This window comes from Pteropus vampyrus, unplaced genomic scaffold (assembly GCF_000151845.1).
Source record: "Pteropus vampyrus isolate Shadow unplaced genomic scaffold, Pvam_2.0 Scaffold149, whole genome shotgun sequence".
Lineage (NCBI taxonomy): Eukaryota > Metazoa > Chordata > Mammalia > Chiroptera > Pteropodidae > Pteropus > Pteropus vampyrus.
Window position 1 is genome coordinate 2,864,792 of NW_011888930.1, and position 10,803 is coordinate 2,875,594.

Genomic DNA, 10,803 nt, shown 5'->3' on the forward strand with positions numbered 1-10,803 from the left:
CATGAGTCATTTTAAGAGAAAGGTTTTCATGGAGAAATAACTTAATAGATTTTAATGAAATATAGGTTTCATAAAGTTATTAGTTTTAAGCAATGATGGGTATGTGGGGAATGATAACCTCTTAGCACTTATCTCTGAGCCAACTGAAGAGGAATTCAAGACTGAATCAGTGTTTCCCCCATGTTAGTTATTTCAATTAATTAAAATTAACTTCTTCAATGGGTATTCCCTACCTACACTATTATAAAATGATAGGAACTAAAAGTTGATGCCTCCTCTAGAAAGAGGATGAGAAAAATTTAAGACAGGATAAAAAACAATTTTTAAAGTATTTTCTTCTTCATGAGAAAAATAAATCACAAAAGTGATTTATTTACAAGCCTTTTAGATAATGTATAACAACTGTTAATACCAATTTTTATACTGTTAATTAAAAAATAGAATATTTCTGATATTAAGGAATTAAATGCTACTTTTTTAGGTATAGATGACAGCATAATTATTACATTTTTTAAAATCCTTATCAATTGGAGATATAGTAGAAATGTATGAGTGAAATGACACGATTAATATAATTTGGCCACAGAAGTTTGTGTTTACAGATAAAACAAGTGTCAAAATATTTATAGTAGCTTAGTCTGGGAGGTGGGTACATAAAGATTCATTGTATTTTCTATTTTTATGTATATTTGAAATTTTCTATAACAAAAAATTAAAACTCTTTCCTTTGACTGAGTCAACTACATATAAAACATTCACTTGTTCAGAAGTGGCCCAAATGAATGCACAATCTCAGTTTCGAGGGCATCATGAAAGACTAGGAATTTTTGTTAGAGAAATTTCTTTGATTCCTACCTTTCTTTTGCAATGACTTCCACAACTTTATTTTTCAATGTCATCGAAGTTTTATTTTCAGAACAACTGAACTGTGTTTTCATAATTTCCACTTCAGAAACACCGGAAGTCTTAAGAAATGGATGAGAACCAGGTACTTAGTGTACAGTTTTCCATTGTGCTTTCTTTACCTATGCCCCAGATTCTAAAAGCAAAAGTGGAAGTATCATTATGATTTGGGTAAAGATGTCTCAGCTGTTCCATGAGAAACCCGGAGAAAGAGTTGCATTTGGAAGTCTTGCTTTGGCTATCACCTGAGACTGGTATCTTAGAGGTACCGTGTACGCAGTCTCCTGGAGAAGAATGCTTGCCTCTTACTCATGCACTGCTTTATTTGCAAGTTAAAATCTCAGAGGAGATGGCTTGTCCACGCAGCTGCAGAATGTGTATGTGATTATTGCGTCTGTTTCCATGACAACTGAACAATAACCGATAAACTACATACCCCAGGCAAATTTAAATTGACTTAGAAAAACTACATAGGGTTATTAGAAAATGTATGCTAAAATATCTTTTTTACTGTACCTCTCTCTATTTAAAATGATAGCTTATGAAGTAGAATTTTCATAGAAATCATTCTAACAGAGTTTGTGGTAGTAGCACGTATATCGCTAAATAAATCTTTAAAATGGTATAAAACAACCGTATTCGACAGCAGATACGTGAGTGGCTTAAATACCTATGTGTTAAATATATATGTACAAGGATAATGATATAGTTATAAAAAACTATGAGTCCTAGAAATCCAGGCCCAAATGTGTTTGAACATGAGAAATATCAATTGATTTCTGTTTGAACATGATTTATTGTTTCAAAGATTTATATCTACTGTCTTGTTGAATTTACATAAAAATAAACTTAATAATAGCTATGACTTATTCAGCATTTACTCATAATATACAAGTCACAGATATGGAGAAGTAATAACACTTTTGTAGAACATTAGCTGGTTGAAATGGAGATATAATTTTTTTTCCTGAAATGTGACCATCATACCTAGGGAACTAAAATTGGTCATTTAGGGAAACTTAAAAATTGCAGAATAATAATTCTTTAGGTGGCATACATTTAGCAAAACCTTTTTCGGGGGAGAGGGAAGTCAATAATCAGGATTAAGGGTATTCGATAATAACAATAATTTTAAAAAATCCCTAGAAAAAATAGTCAATGGTAGTGTATACTAAGGGAAAAGAGCAAAAATTGGAATTACACTTGAACAATTTTGGATTTTCATTGTGTAATGAATTTGTTCTCCATTAGGAATTTTTAAAAAAAACCTTCTAAGTTACACAGAGCAAGAAGACAACTTATGGAGGACATGTCCTATGGAAATTTTGAACAATTTTGCAATCTTTTAAGTCTGTTTCCTATTTGTTGCTCTGAAGATTTATAAGAAGGGACAGGTTCTTCAGGAGAAAGCTGAAACAAAGTCCCGATTTTCTAACTTCTGCTTTAGAAATGACTTATAGCTTCTAGAGTAGGACCTTCTAGTGATCCATGTGCAGATGCATGAAATGTTCAATGGCCCAGGAATGGTGATAGCTGGGTCTTGGTCTAGTCTCTGTTCTGCCATCACCTGGCTGTGGCTCTCAGACATTTCTGGCCTACAGTTTTCTCATGTCAGATCTCAGTAGCAGGTGCCAAATAATCTGTAATATTCCTTCAACTCTAACTACAATCAAACTATATGGTACAATGTTTCTGGCTGACTCAACCCCTATACAGAATTCCTTTCTCCCTAATCATCTTCCAGCATTGGACCAGGAACAACCATATGTCCAGTTCTAACCAATTAGCTGTTACCTACTAATATTCAAGGAAAGCTTTAAAATGATAGATTGAGCTGAATTGTTCCTTTGGGCCTTTCGAACCTGCTCCTTCCTGCCTGTGAAAACTGCAGTGCCTAGAGGCGCAGCAGCCATTTTGTGATCATGAGGTGATAAGCGAAACAGTAAGAACAGCAGAAGCAGAGAGATGGGGAGAATGTGTGTCATTGATGCTTTCCTTGAGAAGCTGTGCCAACCTTGGATTGCCTGTATCTGGATTTTTGCTATATGAGAAAAATAAACCCATGGTTTAAGCCATTGTTATTTGTCATTGTTCGCAGTAGAATTTATGCCTAAATGATACAGCTTAACACAACAAATAAAACTAAAATGCTCTAATTGAAGAAGATTCCTTGCAAGGGATGCAAAGATGAATATCATGATTGCTTCTCTCAAGAAGCTTCTAATTAAGTAGAAAGCAACAGACAAGCACTAAAATAGCCACGATACCAGACAAATGGATTAAGATGAGATACAGTGCCAATGACATTTTAAGGAAAATGAAGTCATATTTGATTTAAGGGAATGATGTAGAGAAATCAGGAATAGAGCCTTAAAAATATATGTGTGTGTGTGTATGTATGTATATATATATATATATATATATATATATATATATATATATATATGTATATATATATATCAGTATTTTTAGATATATATATAATATGTATATATATATATATCGGTATTTTTAGATGTTTATACTGCCTTCTGATAATTATATTATTGATAATTAAGTTATAAATATAGACCTATTGGATAATTAAGTTATAAATATAGAACCAATTGGACAGTAAGTTATGATCACTTGCTTAATTACGCTGATCTAGAGATTATGCTCATCTCATTTAGATTTTATATTGTTTTAGCTTGATTTTCAAACTAAAATTTTAGCAAAATAGTATTTTTATAAAATGTCCTTTAAAAGAATTACATATTTTTTAAATGAAAATGACTGTCATAACCCATTTTCTTCTGCTTTATCAGCTACTGGCTTAGGCAACTACTCCCAGTGCTCTATTAATTTTCTGTTCGAAAAAATATGTACAAAACTTAATGCATGTCTTTCCTGTTTTAACATACTTTTCTATACTTCTCCTAATGCTACTCTTACCCTACTCTACTTTCTAAATCTTTTCCCAGACTGTGTAATCTGATAAATGATTCAATATAGATGACAAATAAAAATACTTTAATATGCTACCTGCTCTCTCTTAGTGTTTACATTTCATAATATCTAACCTAGTGATCATAAATCCTAATCTTATTTAGAGGAAGCTTTAAAAAATACCAAATACATGTCCCCTCCTATCTAAGCCAGTTTGAATTTAATTGGTCTGCGGTTGGATGCAGGCATTGGTAGGTTTAAAAACATCCAGATGTTTCTAATGTGTTGCCAAGATTAAGAATCAGCAGTCCAGCCTACGTTCAACATATATCTACCAGGTGCCTGACATTGCAAGTTATTCTAAAAAGTTACTCTGGTTCTTGTGGGATTAGATAACTAAAACACAACTCATTTTGCTCTTGAGTTTATTGAAAGAATACTGAATTTTCTCGAGAAAGCCATAGGCAATGGTACCTTTATAGAGCTTAAATCTAGTATCAGGAAAGCTGACAAGGGACCAGGCAGTGACGCCCTCTAACAATCTCTATTAAACTGCTGCTTCTCTGCAGATTTTGGTTTATTCTTTTTTCCTCCCAGATGTATGATTCCTTCTGCTCTTTCTGAAGCCCAGCTTTCTATACCTCCCTGGCTATGAAGGAAAATACTATAGTTACCCAAGGTCACTACATACATATATTTGTACCCTACACCTGAAGCTGTGTCTACCTAGAAGGGCTGCTCTTACATTAGGAAGAGATACAGCGCCAATGACATTTTAAGCAAAATTAAGTCACATTTGGTTTCAGGGAATAGTGTAAGGAAATCAAGAATAGAGCCTTAAAAATATATACACATATATCTTGGTATTCTTAGAGGTTTGTGCTTATAGGGATCCCTCTGGAGGGACAGAACCTCACAGGCACATCGCTACTGGTGGCCCCATGGCTGCCTCACAGTTCTCCAGTTCCCAGCTCCTCCACATAGGGGACAGATCCAGACAAAGAGGCTTTTTTGTTTAAGTACATAAGTCTCTGGAGAGAGAATCTACTGGCCCAGTGTGTTCAGGTGCCCAATCCTGATCTACTGACCTGCTTTCCAAGAAGCAGGCTGGTATGGCAGAAGCACGCTGGTATGGCAGAAGCACAGCTGCAGAAGACTCACCCGTATGTGGGGAAGGGGTCACTTATTTTCAAAAGGGATCATTTATGAGGTGAACAGGTAATTGAAAAGGTCAATTTGATCTCTCAAAGAGCTACCTTTTGGAAATAGGAGATAAGTCTAACATTAAAATTTCTCTCATTACCTTTCTGTCAGTGAAATAAGCATATGTAAAAAATGAGAGGTCATTTCTGACCGCTGTGTTCTAGGAAAACATCATGGGATGGATAGAATTTTTATAGACAATATAAGGAAAAGGGCCAACCCAGACAGGCAGAGGGATATTAGTGAACAAAGGCTTGGAAGTGAGAATGGCAACTATTTCAGATTGATTGGACCATAAGGTTTAAAATATAATGGGAGATAAAGTTGAGAACACATTGTGGAGATTTTTGAAAGTCAGGCTGAGGAGAAAGGTTTCTTTTAGAAAATATAAGGCTTTTGAGTAAGGGAAATATATAATCAGACTAATATTTTAGGAAAACTGATCTTTTTCAAAGTGTCTAGTAATAATTAAAGAGAAGATCTGAAAGTAGATGAGTGGATCAAATAAGAGGAAAGATAGGGTCTAATCTAGGTTGATGGCAGTTAAGAACAAAAAATAAAGACAGGACATCCTTGAGAACCATGGAGATTTCAGGCGGCATGCCAGGGTTGGGGAGAGAGAAATTTGAAATAGGAAGCATTTTCCCAATGTTCTGTTCATATACAGTGTATGGTAAAGCCAGTCCTCTCTAACGAGTTAATTTTTAAGGTACCCTATTGTATTTATTCATTTCACTTTATTCTATCATTCACTCACTCAACAAACATTTATTGAGCACCTAATTTGATCAGACATTATAGGAAAAGGTGGTTCAGATAAAATGAATAAGACTGGTCTTTTCTAATGAGGATATAGACATGAAAACAATGAATGAGAAGACACTGTGAAAAGTGCCACATTACCTCATAGGGCTGCTGGGAAGATTAAATGAGATCACGTCTGTAAAATGCTTAGTTAGGCACAGTGCCTGGTACCTAGTAAGCGCTCAGTAAATAGTAACTATTATTCCATATAAAATCCCGTGAGAGCAAAAAGAAGGAGTGATGAACTGTCTCAGGATATTGAGGACAGCTTCAGAGAGGAAGTGAGATCATTAACCAGGCAAAGACCAAGATGGGCATTCTAGATGGAAAGACTCACAGAAGAACAAGTGTGGTGTGTTCTGAGAAGGTGGAGAAGTATGGCCTATATAGAGTGTGGCATATGTATTTAGGAGTGACAGGTAGGTTGGGCATAGGTTTTAGATAGCTTTCAATGGCCAGCAAAATTCAGACTATCTATTAGGCAATCAGAGGTAATGGTTGGATTTCACACAGAGAGGGGGTGGACAGATTGCTTACTAAAAAGATCATTCTGGGGACAGTTTGGAAGATGGACTAGGGGTGGGAAGTGGGAAACAAGCAAAGAATCGCTTTTCTACTTAAGTTGTTCAGGCAAGTCATGTGAGGTGAGAGCATGAATCAGATGGTTCCAGTGGGATGAAGTGGGAGAAAAAAGGATATACTGGGGAAACTCAGTTTTTTTCCTTCTTATGCAGGGAAAACAATTCTTCCCTATTGTGTGTTTCCTCCCTGTGTGTCTCCTCTACTACTCAGGCAGACACTTCACTTCGGGCACAACTGGTCACCAATTGTGTGAGGGTTTACCAAGCAATACTCTGGGACACCAGTTAGATATCCTATAATTTAACTCAATACTATCACTATCTACCTGGAGATAGTGTTAGATCCCAGAGCTTAAGGGCTCAGTCCTATTAGACTGTTCTCACCCCACTTCACATGCCAGTCTCAAGTAATAGGTCCCCAGGCTACCTACAACTTTCATCTGACTTTGTCACATATCAGAGGTTCCCATGACTCCCTCCTCCTCAGGTTCAATTAATTTGCTAGAAGGGCTCACGGAACTCAAGGAAACACTTATGTTTACCAGTGTTGAAGAATATGATAAAGGACACAGATAAACGGCCAGATGAAGAGATATGTTGGTCTGGGAGAGTCCTGAGCATAGGAGCTCCTTTCCCTGTGGAGTTAGGGTGTGTCACCCTCCCTGAGTGATAGATTCATCAGCCCGGAAGCTCTCTGAAACCCATTCTATTGGGGTTTTATGGAGGCCTCCTGATATAGGCCTGATCAATTACTAACTCTATTTCCATTTTCCTCTTCTCTCTCATGAGGATGGGAGTGGGGTTGAAAATTCCAAGCTTCTAATCGTGACTTGGTCTTTCTGGTGACCAGCCCCATCCAGGAGCCATCCCAGAGCCCACCCAGAGTCATCACAGTAGAACAAGATGCTTCTAGTGCTCTTATCACTTAGGAAATAATACAGGTTTTTAGGAGCCCTACGTCAGGGACTGGGTCAAAGGCAAATAATGAAACAAGAGATGTTCCTAGTGTTTTTATCACTTAAGAAATTGCAAGGGTTTCAGAAACTCTGTGCCAGGAACTGGGAGCAGAAACCAATATATGTTTTCTCTTATCTCACAGATGATGATGATTTTTTTATTTTACTTTTACAACTTTGTTTGATAAAGCATTTTTTAAACATTTCCTATAATCTATATACTTTTAAAACTCTAAACATTTATGAATTATGGTTGAAAACTTTTTTATCTAATTCAAAATGAATTGCATTTTTACCAGCTCACTATTATAATGTTAGTCTCTTCTAAAACATACCATACTTTAGGGAAAGGGACCATACTTTAGGGAAAACAAAACGAAACAAAATAAACTTTCACAAATATAACATCCACTATAACATCCCAGGTTGGATTACTTGCAAATATAATGTGCAAAAATAATCTCATGTACGTATTTTAAAGTTGTATTCTAATTTTGTGTATTCTTTACAATCTTGCTTATATAATTCAAGACTATTAAATAGATACTTACAGGCAAAATGTAAGTATTTTGCTGATGAAGATCCTTTTCTTACTGCATTCCATGAGAATCAATCAGATGACCTAGACACAGGTTATGTATGGGGGCACCAGCAGCTTTCCAGGTTGACAAGTTGTGAAGTCTCACCTTCCTGACTCCTGGAAAAGGTTACTGGTTAATTTCCAGAACTGGGATCTTATGACTGAAATTCTTCTGTAAAGTCAATGCCTGTTCATTGAAAATCTGCTTAACTAGAAATTTCAAATAATGAGTTGTTTTCTTTTACACTCTTTTATGTGATAATTCTTCTTTAGAATGAAAACCGCCCCAAATTGTAAAATTTTGTATTTCATTTAAAAACGTACAAGAAAAATTATATTTCCTTTGCTATTCTTTTAGGGTCATTTTAAATTAAACTTTCTATTTTGAGATAATTGACATGCACGTGTAAGAAATAATATAGAGAAACCCCTTGTATCCTTTCTCAGTTCCCGTCAATGGTAACATTCTGCAAAACTACAGTATGATATAACAACCAGGATATTGACATTGATAGAGTGTAGGCCTGCATCTGGGTTCTCTGTTCTTTTCCATTGATCTATTAATCTTTTCCTCCATCAATTCCATGCTGTTTTGATTATTACAGCTACATAATGGGCCCTAACATAGAGAAGAGTGATTCCTCACACTTTATTCTTCTTTTTCAAGATTGTTTTAGATATTCCAGGGCTTCATTTTAGTGTCTTTCATAATACTTTATTTCTTTGAAAAATTAGAAATCCAGGTATACTAAATATGGTAACACTCATTAACCTGAATACTAAGTTAAATATAAATATCTCACTCATCAAAATTCGGAATAAGCAAGAATTTATTCTAGTTTTAGTCCTTACTTTAAGGTGAAAGTATTTATATTTACTATAAAATAAATTACAAAAGCAAGTTATGGAATCTTCTCTGTACCATCTAAAAACCATCAGTTCCTATCTATCTGGTCATGTCATGAATATTTCAGTTCTAACAATTCTAAGATATTCATTCTTTAAAATAATTTTAAATTCTAGAAGTTTTACCATATTGAACCAATAGGATGTTCTGTAAAATGTTTTATTTTATCAAACTTTAGTCATATTTACCTACCTATAACCTTTATAAAGCAATAAATAACTGTAAGCCCAGAACATGAACACAGACCAGCTTTTTGAAATGTAACTTTGTCTTTAAAGAATCTGCTGTGTCATTTACTTTTGGAGAAGAAAGGAGAAAAACACAAACAAAAGCTTCAGCAAATTGACGCTCATGTATTAAATATACCTAAGTGTGGCAGATAGACTTTTAGTCACGAGAATGTATGTATATTCTCACAAGTGGTGCTCTCTCATAATTTCCTGTTTTAACAAATGTGTCAAGATACCTGAGATAAATCTGCAGACTATTGAATATACTTACCAATTATTGAATTTCAAACAATTGGTAATGTAAAATTTTATGCAACCTTCTCTAATCCATGATACTCCTAATTTCTTTTTGAGATAGAATGAGTTTTTATGTTTTCCCAGGTAATTGATTAAGATATTTGTGCTATCTTTAAGCAATAAAACAGGCTTTTAACAAGGTCATCTTTTTTTTTTTTAAAAAAAAAGAGAATTCTAACCCTAGCAGAAATCACTGCAGCATATAATCAAAATACATAAAATATAAACATCACCACCATACGCAGTGCTTTTTTATTTAGCTACTGAAGTCTTCAAATAAGAAGAGCTTTAAAAAATTATTTTCAACTGTTTTATTGAGATATAATTGACATAAAACAAACTACACATATTTAATGTACATTAAAACATGTTTTGACACATGCAAAATAATAAACATGCCTATCACCCTCAAAACTTTTCTTATGCCTTTTCAGTAATCCTTCCTACCTCACCTAACAGCCCAAACAACCACTGATCTGATTTGTCACCATATATTAGCTTGCATTTTCTAGAATTTTATATAAAATAATTGGAATCATATAACATATATTCTTTTTGCTGTTGTCTTCTTTCACAAAGCATAATTATTCTGAGATTCGTCCCTATAGCTAATAAATTCATTAATATTTATTTCTGAAGTATGGATATACCATGATTTGTTTATCCATTCCACTGTTGAAGGGCATTTGGGTTGTTTTCTGTTTGGGGTTACAGCCATGCCACCCTAAATGTGCTCAATCTCGTTTGATCTTGGAAGCTAAGCAGGATCGGGCCTGGTTAGTTCTTGGATGGGAGACCACCTAGGAAGACCAGGTGCTGTGTTTAAAAAAATAATAAATTAAAAAAATAAAATTGCTATGAATATTGGTATGCAAATCTTTGTTAAGGACATATGTTTTCATTTCTCTTGGGTAAATACCTAGGAGTGGCATGACTGGATGTGTGTTTAACTAGGTGTGTGTTTAACTCTTTAAGAAGGTGTTCAACATTTTTCCAGAGAGGCTGAACCACTTAAATTTCCACTAACAGTGGATAAAAATTTCAGTTGTTACACATTCTCACCAATACTTGATCTGGTCAGTTATTTTAATTTTAGCCATTCTATTAGGTATGTAATGGTATCTCATTGTGATTGTAATTTGCATTTACTTAATGACTAATGACATTGAACATCATATATTCTGGATACAAGTCTTATATCAAATCTACGATTTGCAAATATTTTCTCCTAGTCTGTAGATTGTCTTTTCATCCTCTTAATAGTATCTTTTGAAGAACGGAACTTTTAAATTTTGGTGAAGTCCTATTTATTGTTTTTTCTCTTATGCCTTTGGTGTTGTGTTAATAAGTATTTATCTAAACCCAAGGTCTCACAGATTTTCTCCTATGTTGTTTTTTAGAAGTTCCATAGTTT

The 10,803-nt window shown here is 34.5% G+C and overlaps 1 pseudogene; it reads left to right on the forward strand.

The window, feature by feature from the left end:
* The first annotated feature begins 10,095 nt into the window (after positions 1–10,095).
* On the forward strand, positions 10,096–10,214 carry LOC111745234 (annotated as a pseudogene).
* The last annotated feature ends 589 nt before the right edge of the window (positions 10,215–10,803 follow it).